Source organism: Cheilinus undulatus, linkage group 19 (assembly GCF_018320785.1).
Source record: "Cheilinus undulatus linkage group 19, ASM1832078v1, whole genome shotgun sequence".
NCBI lineage: Eukaryota > Metazoa > Chordata > Actinopteri > Labriformes > Labridae > Cheilinus > Cheilinus undulatus.
The window spans coordinates 12380719-12398053 of NC_054883.1; the positions used below are offsets into that span (position 1 = coordinate 12380719).

At 38.4% G+C, this 17335-nt stretch overlaps 1 long non-coding RNA gene across 1 annotated transcript; it reads left to right on the plus strand.

Annotated features, from left to right (window-relative positions):
- The first annotated feature begins 1170 nt into the window (after positions 1-1170).
- LOC121527716 lies at positions 1171-2447 on the plus strand. The gene is made up of 3 exons (XR_005993431.1): positions 1171-1313; positions 1808-1849; positions 2018-2447. It is a non-coding gene; the product is annotated as an uncharacterized LOC121527716 (long non-coding RNA).
- The last annotated feature ends 14888 nt before the right edge of the window (positions 2448-17335 follow it).

Sequence of the window (17335 nt, forward strand, 5' to 3'; positions counted from 1 at the left end):
TGGGTTGTTGTTTCAGTGGGTATATGATTTGAAGCTAGTTTGCTGAGTAAAGCATGGCTAAAGTTATCAGCTAGCGTTAGCTTTTGTTCCTCTTTGCAGATTAATATCGTGCTTAATGTGGACACTTCAGTTGAGTAGTTATACGTGAGTATAACCCTTTGACATGCTGAATGCAAAGCTGATCATGTTTACGTTTGAAGTGCCTGGGGAAAGCTTTGGCAGGGATGAAGCCGCCAATAATTAAAGCTAAAGTGGCAACTAGAGGAAAGAGGCTTCATTACAGTTTTAACAGAGCACTTATATTTTAGGCCAGTGTTTATTTAAAAAAAGATAGATAATTAGTATAACTGACTCGTAAATCTTGCACCAGCTAATATGATATCTGAATTTGGCTGTGCAGCTGCTAAGCGAGGACATTTCTAGATACTATAGTATCATTTCAAATATATTTTCTAGAAAAAGAAAAAATCTGATGGTAATTAGTCAAACCAAACAACAAAGCTCTCTAGCTAGCAGGTGTTAGCTTTCCTTAACACTCATGAGAGTAGCCGTAGGCCGATCTTATTTTTCTAATTGGTAAAATATTATGGTAAACTACTGATATTTAAGATATATAATAATACAAAAGAAAAAGGCAAAGTAACACAGAGCAGACAGGGTTCAAACATCAAAGTTTGCAGTCATATATAAATGTTTTATCACCAGTCTGGCGTACGAAAAACTTTGTAAAACATAGTCCTACAATAATAATAGTCTATGAGTAGAAAGGTTTGAATCTGTAGAGGAGAATTAAGGGGGAAAAGAATAAATAATTGTGTCATTAAATCAAAAGAGTAGAGTCCTTAAATAACCACTTATCCTGTTACCAGGGCAAAGAGAAGCTAGTGTCAAAAGATAAATATGGTTTACATCACATAGAAGCGAGTATGTCTACTTCAGGAGGTGATTTTTACAAAAGGAATGTATGATATCAGCGTGTAAGTGGAGGGTAAAACCATAGACAGGAAAATACGAGACCAAGCCCTTAAAAATTACCCAGAAGTCAACAACGTGACACAGAGGGAGGGAGTGAAGGCGGGGTTTCCCGATGAACACACCCCCGGGTTTTTTCTTTTTTTTTTTTTCTGCTGATGCCGTGGAAACTTCAAAGAGAACAAGACGAGGGAAAAAAGGATCTGTTTTGTTTTCCCTCTCTGCTACTAGGTGACTTTGCAGATGGCCGCCGGGGGGGAAAGGAAACCACAAGTCTACAGCCCAGGAGGCTTCACATCATCAACCAGCACTGATGTCCTGATCTTATCTCCTGACACCTGGTCAGTCAGCAACAGCAGTCTGATTGTAATCAGTAAAATACATCAAATGGCTGAGTAGTGTTAGCAGGCTGGCCTACAAATAGCATTAGTCATGTGTCTGTAATGTATACTCAAGGAAATTGGAACAATATGTGCTCACTGCTGGAGAAACGGGTCCATTTCTTTCCTCATTTTCTCTCTTTCAGAAAAGTACCTTCAGTAAACCTTAATATTGGAATTCACATATCTCTATCAGGGCTTATAAAAAGAATCACATTTCATTGCTTTATGGTAGTGACACCTAGCAGACTCTGACATCATTTGGGTGTGGAGTTTTGCATGTATCTCTTACGTCAGTCACCAAAACAGATTTCAAGGTTCCTGGACACAGAGTTTATCAGAATGATTGCAGACTTTATCAAGTACTATGTGTGTATTATACCCAAACTTTTTTTGGGGGTGCTCTAGCAGTCACATTTCTCTTCTTTTTTTTTTTTTTTTTACTTTACTTCCAGCAAGCAAACCAGAGTAGAAGCAACCATTAGCAGATCCCAAGGGTAAGTTTTTTTAATCTCCATTTCTGTATTGATAAAAACTTTCTGATACTTGATACCTTACGTTTAAACTTCATTGTGATACTAGAAAAATTAGGGTGGTCAAACAATTGTTTTTATAATCCTGATTACCCAGGGTAACTGACTATTTAAATAATCCTGTACTCTTAGGGTTGTTGTCCTGTTGGAAGATGAACCTTAGCCCCAGCCCGAGATCCGGAGCCCTCTAGGACAAGTTATCTTCAAGGATGTCTCTGTGCATTGCTGCATTCATCTATCCCTCAACCCTGACTAGTCTCCCTGTTCATGCTGCTGAAAATCATCCCCACAGCATGATGCTGCCACCACCATTCTTCACTGTGGGACATTTCTGGCCAGGTGATAAGCAGTGCCTGGTTTCTTCCAGACATGACGCTTGGCATTCAGGCCAAAGAGTTCAATCTTATTTTCATCAGACCAGAGAGTTTTGTCTCTCATGGTCTGAGAGTCTTTCAGGTGCCTTTTACAGAGGAGTGGCATTACGTAGCGGACCTGCCTCTGGCAACATGGCAGCAACGGCAAAATGCAGCTAGCCAGCCAATCTGCTGTTGCATGCCATATTATGTCTGTGCTCACTGATGTGGAGGAAAAATCAATACATTAAAATCAATTTCATGTAATCACTGTGCATTTTAGTAGGTAAACTCGAGTATTTTTTGTCTACTTGTATTTCCTTATGTGGTGGACTTGCCTCTATTGATATGGTGGCGACGCATGAAAAAACAACACAGAAGACATTCAGTTCAGGTGACTTCCAGTATTAGAAGAGTTCTGAGTAGACATTCAGTGGTTCTAGATAGATCTATGCTCACATTCATATTTGAATGAAGTGAATTATGTGCTTCTGCAACACCAGCTCCCATTGGTCGTGGATGACGCTCATGCCACTGAGAAACAAAATTTGCATACAACCAGACTTTATACTTATGATAATATCAAACACATTTGATATTATTGTAACACCAAGACTGAAGAAAGACCACCTTAAAACTGCTAAAATGGAGTCTTATGACCACCTTACACCTACCGACTGAGACAACGGGAGCGAGCTGCAACTTCAGCAAGACTCCCATGATTTAACTCCGACTTTGGAATTTGTCTGCGACTTTGAAATCAGAGGAAAAGTCATTATGTGTAAAAGTCGCCTTAAGTTAGGCGATGGTAGTATTTCTAATATGGCGCCCACCACAGTACGGCTTCAAAACGTGTCTTTAGAAACTACTGGGATGTCAGAAAGACTACATCTATGATCTACGTATACATTCCACTTGAGAAGCCTATTTACATTGTCACTAAGGAAACATCGTCTCTTCAACGATGGCTGCTAATTGTGCTTCTTGTTCTCCTTGTACGGTATGCTCAAAGGGTCTTTATGAGCCAAATGAATATATTCCCACATTTCTCAGATACTGTGTTAATGCTTCAAAGACATTCAGATGAGATTTTCTGTTTGACTACAAAGAGCTTTAACAGTGAGTATAGGAAATACTACCTATCATTATCAATGTAAACACTGTGCGACATGGAGAGCATTCTCAATTACAGAGGAGGGAAATGGAAATGTCTCGGCTCATACACCAACATTCATGTTGAGCAGAGAAAACACTGAAAGCCTCTCTAAATCATTTCTGCAAATGTAACACTGAGCCAGTATGACATCACAGATAAATCACAACAAATACCTTTATGATCGTAAGCGGTGATTATTGAAATGTTAGTGTGGCAATTCATGCAGAGGATGGCAGATCCATCAGGCTGCAGAACTACTGTATGTTCAATTATTTACTAGCAATGAGATTAGTCCCCATTCATCAGTCACACACAGCCTGAGACCCCTTCTGCTTTATTTGATGCTCTTCTCTTTCTGTGGATCAAAGGGAGAGCACCTGAGCTTCCATACATTAGGACAAAACAGTGCACAGGCTGCATCCAGTGTGAATGCATACCTGTTTAGTTAACGTAATTAACTCTCTAGCAACATCACCTTTAACCTAATTTTTCAAATTTCTATCAAAAGAGATTTAGATTCACAAACCTCCACTAAATACTCTACATGCACATGGGAAATGGTGCATACAGTCAAGAAAATAACCCTTAGATGAGCGATTATCTTGTCCTGTCCCTGAGCTATCTTTATCAGGCCTCTTATCTCTCTTTTGGCCCTGACAGCTGATTGCTCCTGTAGAGAGAAAGAGCGCTCAGTAAAAAGACCACAGGGAATAAAAGGCCTTAAATGGTGAGTCGGCAGCTTGCAGCCAGGTGCTCGGAGTGTCCAAAGGACACAGTCAACCAAAGGTCACTTCAGCAAAGCCCCAATTATGTAATCAAAGTTTGTTTTGGGCTTTAAATGCATTTTCAGATTAACTGTCCAGAATGTGCTGCTAACTCTGAGCCGGTACATGTGGAAATTTTGCAGCTTTTTATTTTTTTTTCTCACATGAGAAAAGTGTTAAATCTAGAGGAAGTGGTGCGGTTGTGCTGCTTTCAGATCTCCTGGGTTAGATCAATGGGGGGATAAGATAGAATACCAGGGCTACAGTGTTTTCCTTTATAGCTGGTAGAAATCATGATTTTAAGGTCTGCTCTGTCATAACATCAGAATTCTAATTTTAAATGATACTCAAAATAAAATCAATATCAATACTGTTTTAATACCACATCACCAAATACAGGAGCCTAAGCTGTATCTCCCCTGAGCTGGTTTAGTTTGCATGCATCACACCCATACATCTCCCTTCTTCCATTCTTTCTCTCTTCCTGCTGTGATCAGCTGATTATCAAGTCAGCCAGACTCTGCCACATCCTGGTTTGACCAGTCATCAATCCCTGTGATATTTTCAATCCTTCGTCAGCCTGTAGTTTCAGTGTGTACTTCCTCCACCCCAGCCACCTCCATTCATCATCTTCTGCAGAGACCCATGTCTTCTGCTCATCTCATCCTACATACCTCTCATCCTACATAAATTAGTGTCAAACTCCTATCAACTGATTGATTTAACATTAATTTCCCTTGTCATAGCAGTTGTAATCATAAACACATCATAGCTTGTAGTGAGTTAAAAAGTCTTTCTCACTCATTTTGTAATAAATGTGCATTTAAAGGAAATGATGATATACTATTTAGCAAATAAGTCTCAAGGGTACTTGCTGCATTGAAACAACAACTCAGAATTAGCACCTAACAAGCTAAAGTGATATGCCATCAGCAAACAAGCAAGTTCAAAGAATCTGCTCTTTTAAGTTCCCCAAGGGAGCAGTTTCCTGTCTTAATTTGGTTTACTAGACACAGAAGTGCCTAGTAATGGTACCAAATGAAGATCAGTCTACAGCGTAATTACAGTATAAGCCAAGTGATCCAGAACTCTGAAAAAGTTAGAATTATCATCACTGTGCATGGCTGGACAGACATAGGCTGTGGAAATGCAAGCAAGATAGGAGTTTACTGTACCAGTTACTGTCTTGTTTGTATTTGACAAAAGATGCTGGTAAGCTCTTTTAAACAAATTACACAAATACAGTCACGTGCACAAGTTCTAGGCATGTAGGACGCTAAGGACTCAACATAGGGCCTGATGTGACACAACCCAGGGAGGCAGAGGCAAGTTCGACACACGTCGACACATGAGTCGCTCTGCAGGAAAGGTCAAGCTCGATGGCATTTCTTTTATTCACCCTTGTTGATACACCTGGAGGCCACTTGCGGTTTTCGGCCTTTGGGATATCCACAGCACAACCAGGGGCTCTCGGCAACCCTTTTACCTGCGATACTACGATACATTCGGCCGTGCTCACTCAACACATCCACCCCTTACTGTGCAGACTTTAGGTGTGGACTTTATTTTTCCAATAGATTAGTAATATGCAAGGACATGCAGAGAATGCTGGGGATCGTGTAAATCCTCAGGTGGGCTTACTCACATTACAGGCCTTACTTCATCCTCAATCTTTAGCCCAAACCTGCCAAAATGTTCTGCATATTACTGTATACTGGCAATATTTTAACTAACACCATTACTATTGTGTTTGTGCAGTTTAGATAGCACTCTCTTTTTAGCTTGCTGCAGATTTTGGTAAAGGGCATGGCTGACATGGCCAGCAGTCAACATTTATGACTTCCAGGCAAGATTTCCTTTTCCATGTAGCATTCACGTCTACAATGTGAAGGCTGTTGATTCTGTTGATCCCTGAGTAGCACCTTTTTATCCGATGAGAATTTCAGTAAGATACTGTGGTTTTACTTGCGCTCACTTCAGTGGTACAAGCTTGACAAGGAAACAAAATATGAATGTGATTTTCTCACAATGATAAGGATTAAAGTTTGCAAAATAAACATAAAAATGTAGATTTGTACAAAGTAAGATTTCAAGCTAAAGGGAAGAAAAATACTTTTCAATGGCTCGTTTTATAAACGGAGTTGGGTTCCATGATTTCTGATGTGTTTCAGGTAGTGAGAGAATCTGTTTCAGCACACATTTTCTGAAAGGTGGAGAAAGAGGGGGGGAAGGGAATGGATTTTCTGGTACTTGAGGGGATTGTGGACAAGCCAGGGATACAAATCTTTGTTAAAAAAGCAAGTAATTTTTGTATAATATATCCCCTTTAAATTTTAGAAGGCACTTTGATGAAAATATGTTCTTGTCCAATCATCATTTTCAAGCTAACCTCATACAATTTAAAACATCTTTCTTCAAAAGTTGTCGCCTAATCATTCTCCATAATTAAGGGAGTTTAGTGTTGTTTTCCTGGGGGAACCCCCAGATCTGAAGAGCATTTTTTTTTAAACTTTTGGGTCTTTTGGAAAAACAAAAGCAATGTTATCAATTCAAAACATATGGTATCAAAAAGAATTGACCTATCCAACATTTTGACACATTGAACTATTAATAATTAAGCCATTTCCACTTTAAATTAAATTGAGAGATGTCTTTATGAGAGGAGTTTTGGTCTGAAGCTCATTTCGTTATCAGTAATTCTTGTTAGTTTGGGTCAAGTGTGGTTGGATTGTTTTCCAGAAAATTCCAAAACAAAAGTTCCTAGGACAAGTGTTCACTCTTTCACTGATATATGTTTGGTTTAAGATGAACTAAACCTTTATTTGTAGCTGTTTTAGAGAGATTTTGGAATATAAAATTTAAAAAAAAATTTTTTTCAAAATCTCTTTTGTAAGACTTTAAACTTCTATGTAGGGTTTGGAAATCCTATTAGGCTTCAAATACATGAACCTGCTGCCCAAAACCACAAAACATTCCCCTTTAAAGAAGCATTTTGCATCTTTTTAATACAGGACGGTTCCTGAGTTAAAACTTAAAAAATACGTTGGAATTTAGAGGTTGTGATTAATTGTCAAGAATAACAAGCACACAGAAGTTTTCCAAAATAAGACCCTCCTGGCACGGTGTCAGCCTCACAGTTTCCCATGCTGCACTTGTGTTTAAATAGAAACAAGCTGTCGCTCAGGACTGAAGAAGGACGGCCGGCATCTTTGGGTGGTCCTGCTCTCCCGCCATCGCTCCACGGCGTCTAACACTGGTGTGACATTCCTTACAGGGGTTACCACAGGGTCTGTCCTTTCTCATTGATGTTTGGGAAATTGTAAGAATTTTTATTGTGCTTTGTCCGTCTTCCTGGTATTTGGACAACAGGGGAGGCATGAGAAGGAATGCACAGATCATTAAAGTATATTTTTGGCACTTGTCCTTACAATAGCTGGTGGAATCTGGCTATGACAGCAGAGCTGTTTTAACCCACAAACTCCCAATGTTCAAATATATGAATTTTTATTTCAGGAAATTAAGTTCTTTATATTTTCAGCAGCTGGCATTTACACATCTATGTTCAGTCAAGATTATCTGTCCAGAGAAGTCTCAGGAGTGTTGAATGAAAGGTGCTTCAGAGTGTTATTATTCACTTTTAGATATTTTTAAGCTCTGAAAGTCCTTGGCACAAATTCTTTCTGTAGAAAATACTTAATTCTGTTGTATCTGTTATATGAATCCCAGCAAAAGGGTTTAAATTCACCTTCTATGATGGGTTATTCAAATAAGCCAATGCATAATCATCCCAGGGTTGTGAATAATTTCACTTAATTTTTTTTTCTTAACAAATACAGTTGTGGGGTATGGTGTGGCCCACATGAATCCATCCAAGCCATATAGTCATAGACTGTTGCGCTCCCACATCTCAGTTTTTTTTTTTAACTGTGGAGTCTTTTCAATAAAAACTTGCATTTCTCTTTAATGTATGGATTTCATAGTACGAAAAAGAAACATGTTTGTGTCTCCTAGTTTGGATTATAAGCTACTTGCAAAGCATTCTTGGAGCTTTTGCTGTGTAAAGCCAGATGACTTTGATGTTTTTTAACTGTTTTTCTCCCTCATAGTGTAATATCTATCCCTGAAATTAATTACTGATTAGCAATCACATATTCAAGAGTGTAGTTTCAACTGAAAAGATTCTAAAAAGCAGGTAAGCAATGGAAGTGGGTCCTTCATTTTGTAGCTTGGACAGATTCAGTAAGCCCCCACCATGACAGTAATGCCAACAACCACTTGATTGGATTATTAAAGCAAATAGTTAGCCTAACATGAGGGCTGAATTCCCCCGTTGGCTGGATTATTTAAATAACCAAATGAATGAGTTTCATTCAACTCTAACCTTGCAAAGCAGATGGATTTTCCAGTCTGTTTTCAGGAAGTCCCTCTTGAAAAGCTCTGATCCACAATGATCATATCAGCTTAATTTGAGGAGAAGTGTGTGGTAGCTACTGATGGAGTTTAGTTGTACCTAAAGACAATAGCATTGGCTGCTGCCAGTGTGGCGATGTGCTTGGATGTAGCCAAGTATAGCAGCAGTTTTATCAGAACTAGGAAATAAAGTGCAAAAAGAGGTTTCTGCTCTTCTCCTAGCCTGCTCCTGCATGAGTTTGTGATCATTACAGGTGATTGCCAGTGTGTACAATGTTTACTGCTATAGTGGCTATGCGCACGGATGAAGCTGTAGTATTCAAACCATTTAATCAGAACTAACTGGACCACATTTCTTTACTAAACAGGAGTGGAGAGCCACATTGGAAGCTTGTCTTGGCAGTTATGTTCTTGCACTTCTCCTGACTAGCTTTGGCAAGAAACTCATTGTCTGAGTTTCACTGAGAAACTGTCCCACTGATTAGACTGTATTGAATGAGACAGACAACATGTTCCTCCAATCATCTTGAATTTCCCTTCAGATTAATAAAGTATCCATCCATCCAGCCAACTGTCCGTCCAACAACCATCCATCCATCCATCCATCTATCCATCCATCCAACAACCATCCATCATCCATCCATCCATCAATCATCCATCCATCCAGCCATCTTTTCATCCACAAACCATCTATCCATTATCCATCCATCCATCATCCATCCATCCATCCATCATCCATCCATCCATCCATCCATCCATTATCCATCTTCATCTATCCATCCAACCATCCAGCCATTTTTCCATCCACCAACCATCCATCCATTATCCATTCATTTATCCCTTATCCATCCATACATCCATCTATCCATCCATCCATCCATTTGATTTTTTTTTTTTTTTTTTTTTTTTGAGTCCTTCCCTTCCCAAATGCTTTGTATTTGCCTGATTCATGTGAAATATAACCCTGCAATGAATATATAAAGCAGTCTATCTGGCATGTCAGGTAAAGTAAACCCAGTGTTTTGGTTAAATTCATCCTGAAAACCTACATTGGTTATATTAAACATTTATATCAAACATTCCCTCTGATTAGATTATTTGAACAACCTTCAGTAGATTCAGTGTTAAAGGAAGGGCCCGAGGGGTTAAAGTTTGGTTGTTCACAACCAAGCAACTGTCTTAGTATATCATTGTCCTACTGTATGAAGACAGACCTTTGAGGATAGAATTCTGTTGATTAAGTATAGATTTAGGGATGTCTTGCTTATTTTTGTTAATTAGAGTCTTTTAAGAAAACATGGTCAATGGTTTACTTGGCAGACACTCATCTTCTCCTCTGATGCTGCTGCCTCCAAACCCCTGAAGGAGGATGAATGCATTCCTCCAAAAGATCATTTACTCAGACCTGAAATTCCTCTAGCCCTCCATGCCTCTAACATGGGAGGGATTTTTGATTTTCCTTAGATGACCCACACTCACTGGCACCTCCTTTCTTCCTCCCTTTGTCTTGGAGCCTCCGCAGGCTTTTTGGCGCTCTGTGCGAGGCGCGAGGAGGGCAGGAGGAGCCCCACTTGGCACGAGGGGAGGATGATTCCCGAGCAGCCTGTCGACTTCGCTCCCTAATGCTCTTTCGCCTGCCCCACTGACTGAGTTTTTAATAAATGATGAGACGTGGTATAAATAAACCACAAGGCAGCGCAACTGCCAAAAGGCAGAGAGAGAGATACCAAGGTAACACACAAGAGGTGATAAATAAGTCAACAAGGACTCATTTGCAATACTTGGTTTGTATCACTGTCATTCAGGCAACACTGCAGATAGATTTAAGAGGCAGAAAGTGTGTCTTCACACATGAGGAAAGCTGTGCAGCACTTCTCTATGATTTCTAAATATAACTCAAAGAGGAAAGCTTTCTCTTTAGCTTGTTTCTGTCTCTGCTCTCAGCACTGGCACGTTTCTGTTGGCTCTGTTGATATAATCAATCACTCATCTTTATGTAAGTGAATTTTAAAATTTACATGTAAATGTTTGTGATGGTGGATGATATGAAACATTTAAAAACACATTCAATATCAACCAGGATCTGGCTTGTAGAAGCCAGCTAGTATTAGTTCATTGCACAATACACCTAAATCAGTGTTTAGGATTGCTACATTGTTCTGCACTTATGGTAACTTCAAGGTCAATGGGATTTTCAAGCAAAATAGAACCATGAAAAATCTAGTTCTGTCACATCATTTCACATTGCAACATGACAGATTTGTTATAAAAGTTTACACATACTTTATTATGGATTTGTCCCCCTTTGCAGATTGACAGCCTCCACTCTTCTGAGGAGGCTTTCCACCAGATTTTTAAGTGTTTCTGTGGGAATTTGTGTCCATTCATCCTGTAGAGCATTTATGAGGTCAGGCACTGATGTAAGATAAGAAAGCCTGGCTGTTCCACTTCATCCCAAAGGTGCTTGATAAGTCAGGGTTGAGGTCAGGGTTCTGTATGAGCCAGTCAAGTTCTTCCACACCAAACTCATCAAACCATGTCTTTATAGTCCTTGCTTTGAGCACAGGGGCACAGTCATGTTGGAATAGAGAAGGGCCTTCCCCAAACTGTTGCCACAAAGTTGGAAGCATAGTATTGTCCAAAATGACTTGGTATGCTGAAGCATTAAGATTGCCCTTCACTGGAGATACAGGGCCCTAGCCCAAACCCTGAACAAACAGCCACATAACATTATCCCTCCTCCACCAAGTTTCACAGTTGACCTAATGCAGTCAGGCAGCTAACGTTCTCCTGGCGTCGGCCAAACCAGACTTAGCATCTACCTGCCAAACAGAGAAGCCTGATTCATCACTCCACAGAACACGTTTCTATTGCTCCAGAGTCTACTGTTGGTGGGCTTTCCATATCTCCATCTGATGCTTGGCATTGTGTTTGGTGATGAGAGGTTTGCATGCAGTTGCTCGGCCATGGAAACCTGTTCCATACAGCTCCTGCCGCACAGTTTTTGTGCTTGCATAAATGCCAATGGAAGTCCAGAATTCCTCAGCTATGGACTCAGCAGAGCTTTGGCGACTTTCTACACACCATGAGCCTTAGCGGTCGTTAGTGTGATTTTATGTGGTCTTCCACTTCTTGGCTGAGTTGCTGTTGTTCCTAAACTTCCACTAAGCTTCCACTTTCTTATATCACTTACAGGTGACTTTGGAATATCCAACCTGGATGAACTTTTACAAACTGTCTCATTACCTCCGCCAAGGAGGTTATGTGATCAGGTGGGTTTGTTTGTTTGTTTGTTTGTTTGTTAGCAACATAACTCAAAAAGTCATCAACGGATTTTCATGAAATTTTCAAGAAATGTCAGAAATGGCATAAGGAAGAACTGATTAGATTTTGGGACTGATCCGGATCACCGTCTGGATCCAGGAGTTTTTTAAAGGATTCTTTACTATTGGGAGATAGGGCTGTGCTGTTACCACTTTACACCAGGAGATGGCAGACATGAGTAACTTATCCAAAGTTTTGGAGTTTATAGAGTTTGGAAGGTGCACGCCCGATCGAGGAGATGAGTCAGAGCGTAACAGAGAGAAAGACAGCGAATTGTAGTGAGAGTACTCACAATGCTGGGAGGAATAGAGGAATATTCACCCTCTGCCATGACTTTCACACGTAGCAAAGCCAATGCTTTGCCTCACCGTGTCTCCATCCCGCTGGGGAGGGAGTAATCAGCGAATTAGCTTTTGGGAGTGATCCGGATCACCGTCTGGATTCAGGAATGTTTTCAAAGGATTCTTCACTATTAGGAGATAGGGCTGATGGCGGAGGTCTGCGCTCTCTGAGTGCTTTTCTAGTTGCTAAAGTGGCTTCCATCACGGTACTATGCCTGAACTTCAGAATGACCCATTTCGTTTCACAAATGTTTGTTGAGGAGCACCTGTGGCAAAGGTCTGATTGAAACACCTGAACTCAAACATTAACAGGTGTGTCCATATAGTGTATGCTGGTATTTAATAATGAGGATACTGATTCTGATACTCGATTAAAACAACAAAAAATAAACTGTGCTTACAAACATTCTCTCCTCCACATTCCCTTCATAGAGAGCTCTATGTAGTGGATTATGTAGCTTACTAGCACAAAAATAATACTACCAATTTGTATTAAAAACATTTTGGACATTACTTTGCCTGCAGATTAAGATGCCATTGCTGTCACACAACTAAAACACACAGAAACAATGGTTAGGGATCAGTAAAACCTGAAGCAAGAAATTTGGTAATAATTAATATAAAACTGAACATGTTTTCACAAACCATTCAATGTTATAAGTAAACATCAAATTTTTAATGATGATGAAAAAAATTCAAACCACAGCTCATTTATTTATGCATACAATGTTTTAGTGCCTGTTATCATCATTAAGAAAACAAAACAATTCTTACTCCACCAAAAATCCTTTAATCTTCATTAAAACAGCCTCTAGAGTTTGGCAAAATGCCTCCAAATATTAACTGTTCTGAGTGTGTGTGCTCTGCATTCATGCTGCTTGTGCACATTTTGTCTGACTGTCAAGCACGAGAGCAGTCAAATGTAAATTTTGAGTCATAAAATCCATGCACCATAATTCATGATGGTACAGTGCATTCAGAAAGTATTCAGACCCCCCTCCCAAGAGCACAGTGGCCTCCATTATTGTCAAATGGAAGAAGTTTGGACAACCAGGACTCTTCCAAGAGCTGGTCACCCAGCCAAACTGAGCTATCAGGAGAGAAGGGCCTTAGTGAAAGCGGTGACCAAGAACCCAATGGGTCAACCAGGAAATGGAACTGGAAGAAAATACACTGAAACGAGCCTCAGAAATTAAGAGAAACTCAAGAGGAATTGGGAAAAAAAAAAAAAAAACAGAAAAAAATGAACAGTTATCCTGTTTTTAGTTCAGTCACAACAACAATAAAACAAAAAAACATTATAACAAAAAAAAAAAAGGGAAAATGGCTTAGGGTTTTTGTATTTTTTCCATTTTCTGCCAAAAATGAAAGATGGAATAACGAGAGTCTTTATCACTGTTTTTATGTACAAGCTGCTCTGAACCAGTTGCCCTTTAAGGGATTAATAAGGTTGTTGAATTGAATTTCTCCTGATTTCTGAGGGTGGTTTCCAACAGGAAATAGAAATACACTGACAACGATAAACACTGTGCTTCTGAGATCCTGTAGGTTTTGCACAGAGGAGAGGCTTTTTCATATCTAACACTAACACTGACGTCTCCTCAACGAAAACTAAAGTTACCTTTCTATTATTTTTAATTGTGAAAGATCTGCTTTTTAGTCTGAGTCTTGAAAACAGGATATCGACAAACATTTTAATTCATATTTAAGCCAATGAAATAAGCACTGTAACACAGCGGGAACTGTCACACAGGAAGACAGTTTAAACCCACTTCGTCTCAGAGAGACCCCCAAAACAGCCTGCGTCTTATATATGAGTGCCACATATATTCCAGATTTAATGGTCAATCTTTGTTTTTTCATAACTGTGTTTTTATAAATCATGTTAATAATTATAAGACAGTTATTACCTAGAATAAACATATGACCCAATATTGACTCTTATCAAGCCTGACTTAATTATCATTAGTCTACTCTCAGTAAAAAGAGGTCACGGATTTTTCTATCAAGATGTGGAGAAATCAAAACAGCAGCGCTGACCTCTTTATCTCCAGCCAACTATTGAGAAAACAGTGATTTTGAAACAGGATATCAGCCTATATTCCAACTCTGTCACTGCCACTTTTGCTCCAGTTTAGGTCTGTAGATAAAGACAAACCTTGTCCTAGATTCTGAGGGAGCTCAAGCTGTACAGAGCCAACTTTTAAACTAGGTGAATTTGTACTATACTGCTCTGGACAGCTCATATTAGTCAATGCTTTGTGTTATATCTTAAATAACTTTGAATAAAATATAAGATAAGTTCAGTGGTTGCTGAAAAGTCCAGGGCAGAAATGTCCAAAATAAACAGAAGCCTGATAAAAAGAAATCAGGTACTAGGTGTTTATGTTAGAGAGAAAACACAGCATGACTGGATGTTTTTGGTCATTTTATTCATTATTTTCACTCTTTTTGGTCAAGTATCACAAGAAAAGTCAGTAAATAGCTGACCAGATTGGTCACTTTGACTGGAAAAGGGTAGAAAAAGCCAAAGGTAGACATGAATGGAGATGAAGTGAAGGGGGAAAGGGCTGAAAGGTTGTAAATTACACGGCATATCAGGATCCAGCTACAGTCAATGGAGCTGGGATGATGAAAAGAATGATGAAAGGCAGGGGTGAAAAGCTGAAATGAGGTGGTGGTGGTGTGTTTAAAATGTCCTCCGTTTCATCAAAGTGATTATTGGGGGTACTTAGCAGCTTTCATATTAAAATGATTAAAGTTTCTTTGAAAAACTAAGAGCTGGTGGGGCTGCTGTCGGTGGGAGATCAGGTATAAAAGCTTCTTGTGGTAAAAGAAGAATGAGGCTTAAATACCTCACTCAGCACAGAATGTTTTGCAGGTTTTGGGTGTTTTTGGTGCTCCGTTCAGACTTTTTTAACATGTTTCTGCTATTGAGATGGTTAAAAGTTAAAAATGGGACAATTCAATAGAAATGTCATGCTGTTTGCTTTGCCTTTAGAGGGTGTTGAGGCCATTTTGAGGCTTTTTAGTGATTTTGTGTTTCTTTTTTTATTATTTTGGTGACGTTTTATGCAAACAACAATGTAATGGGTCAGTAATAATTTTGTACACTTGTACACATTCAAGGTGTTGAAAACCCCCACTGAAGCCCATTTAAACCACAAATTTTGTTTATTCCTCAGCCACAACTGTGAAAATAAACATGCATTTTATGATATTCAGCCTTCTTCTTAAGTTACTGCTTTAAAATTATTGTTTTTTCCTGTTTGTCACCAAATAACATTTTATCATATCTGGCATGAGGAGAAATTGCATGCTTTTTTGAATGGTTTCCTCCAGGGGCAAAACTGATACAACTTTTTAAAATCTTACTATAAAAAAAAAATTAAAAAAACATTAATGTTTTTCTAATACTTTACATATCGGAGGCTGTGATAATCCCCTTAACAGAGTTTAAATTTGCATGTAGTACAGGAGAAAAATGTTTTTTTCTGGGGCTTTTAACGTTTACGCACATGATTAATCTGGAGACCTTAGTGTGTTAAAACAAATGTAATGCAAGTTAATCCTACGACCAAGTTTGACCTCAACTTCCTGCCGTAGTCCTCCAGCACAGATGTTTAAATGCCTGGGGGTGAAGAGGTGAAAGTGATGAGTGAGGAGACCCAGGTCTGCTTAACAGCAAGTTTTGTTAAAAAAAGCTGCTGAATGGAAGTTTAAATAAAACCAGAGTTGTGTGTTAGCAAAGACACCAACTGTCAGAGTGCAGCAGTCCTGGATTTAACAAAGAAACAACAACTAATCTCACACTACCAGCGCGGACCAAACATGGCGGCCTCCTGGTGAGTTTATAAGCTCAAATTTAATTAAAAATGCAGATATCTAGTGAGTTTTTTAGTGAGAGATACAAGTATCTATCCAACAAGATGAACTTGTCTGATCATGCAGGGTTCTGTTTAACATCATTGAAAACGAGGGGCTTCAAGGCAAGCGGCTTACATTCACGTTGCAGCAGAAATTATTTTATACTTGAAGAGTTTGTCTGCTGATTAGGTTACAGTTTCTGGATATCATTGCTCAGCAAAGTAAGATATTCTAATTTACAAACTATAACAACTAAGCTGAGTTAAAAAAAAAACAACTATAGTTTACCACACTTGTGCTTTTTCACCTCAAACCAAAAATGCAAAAAATTGAAGTAATTTATTAAAAACTTATAATTAAAAAAGAATAATGCATAAAAATCATAGTTGTTGCTCATTATTAACATATTCAAGGCTATTATAATCACTTTCAAGGGAATTTAATGTGCATGTATATTTAGTATCATTTTCTGTTTTTTATATTACACTCATCAGAGGTTTTTTTTGTGTGTGTTTAAACTGGCAATAAAAGTTTAAAATGCCAAAAAACAAACAAACAAACAAACAAACAAACAAAAAAAAAAACAAAAAAAAAAATATATATATAAATATATATATTTATGATCGGGTCTGATCTTGATTACATGCAAAGGTTGTAGTTTTTTAAATATATATCACTTTGTATGGCTTTTTATGTAAGGCATCCATTTTCGGTCACAAACAACCTGAGTTTAACAATTCATGAGAATCTAGAAAATAAAAATGATGCCAAAAAGATCAAAGATGTAGCTCATTACTTACATTTTCAAGGCTGTGATAATACCCTTAAAGAAAATCTAATGTGCATGTAGTACAAAAAAACATTTCATTTTTCTGGTATGTTTCTTGCATTACTAACATCAGGGGTTTGCACTTAAATGGGCATTGAAAGGGTAGTATATGAAAACATTTCAGTTTTTAAATGTTTTTTTAAACATAACAGTTTCATGCTTTAAAACTGGCATCTTATTTTTTTGTGCTATTCATGTATTGTATCGTTTGAGACCTCAGAGACACAATCTATTCAAATCTTAAAATTTAAAAAAAATGTGCATTAAAAAGTATATTAGTAATATATATTAGTATATGTTATATTAGGTCTCATCTTGATTTAAAATTTTATGCAATACAGTGGAAAAAAACATTTTTATGTGTAGTTTTTTGCTGTTTTATTTTATTTTTATTTATATATTTTTT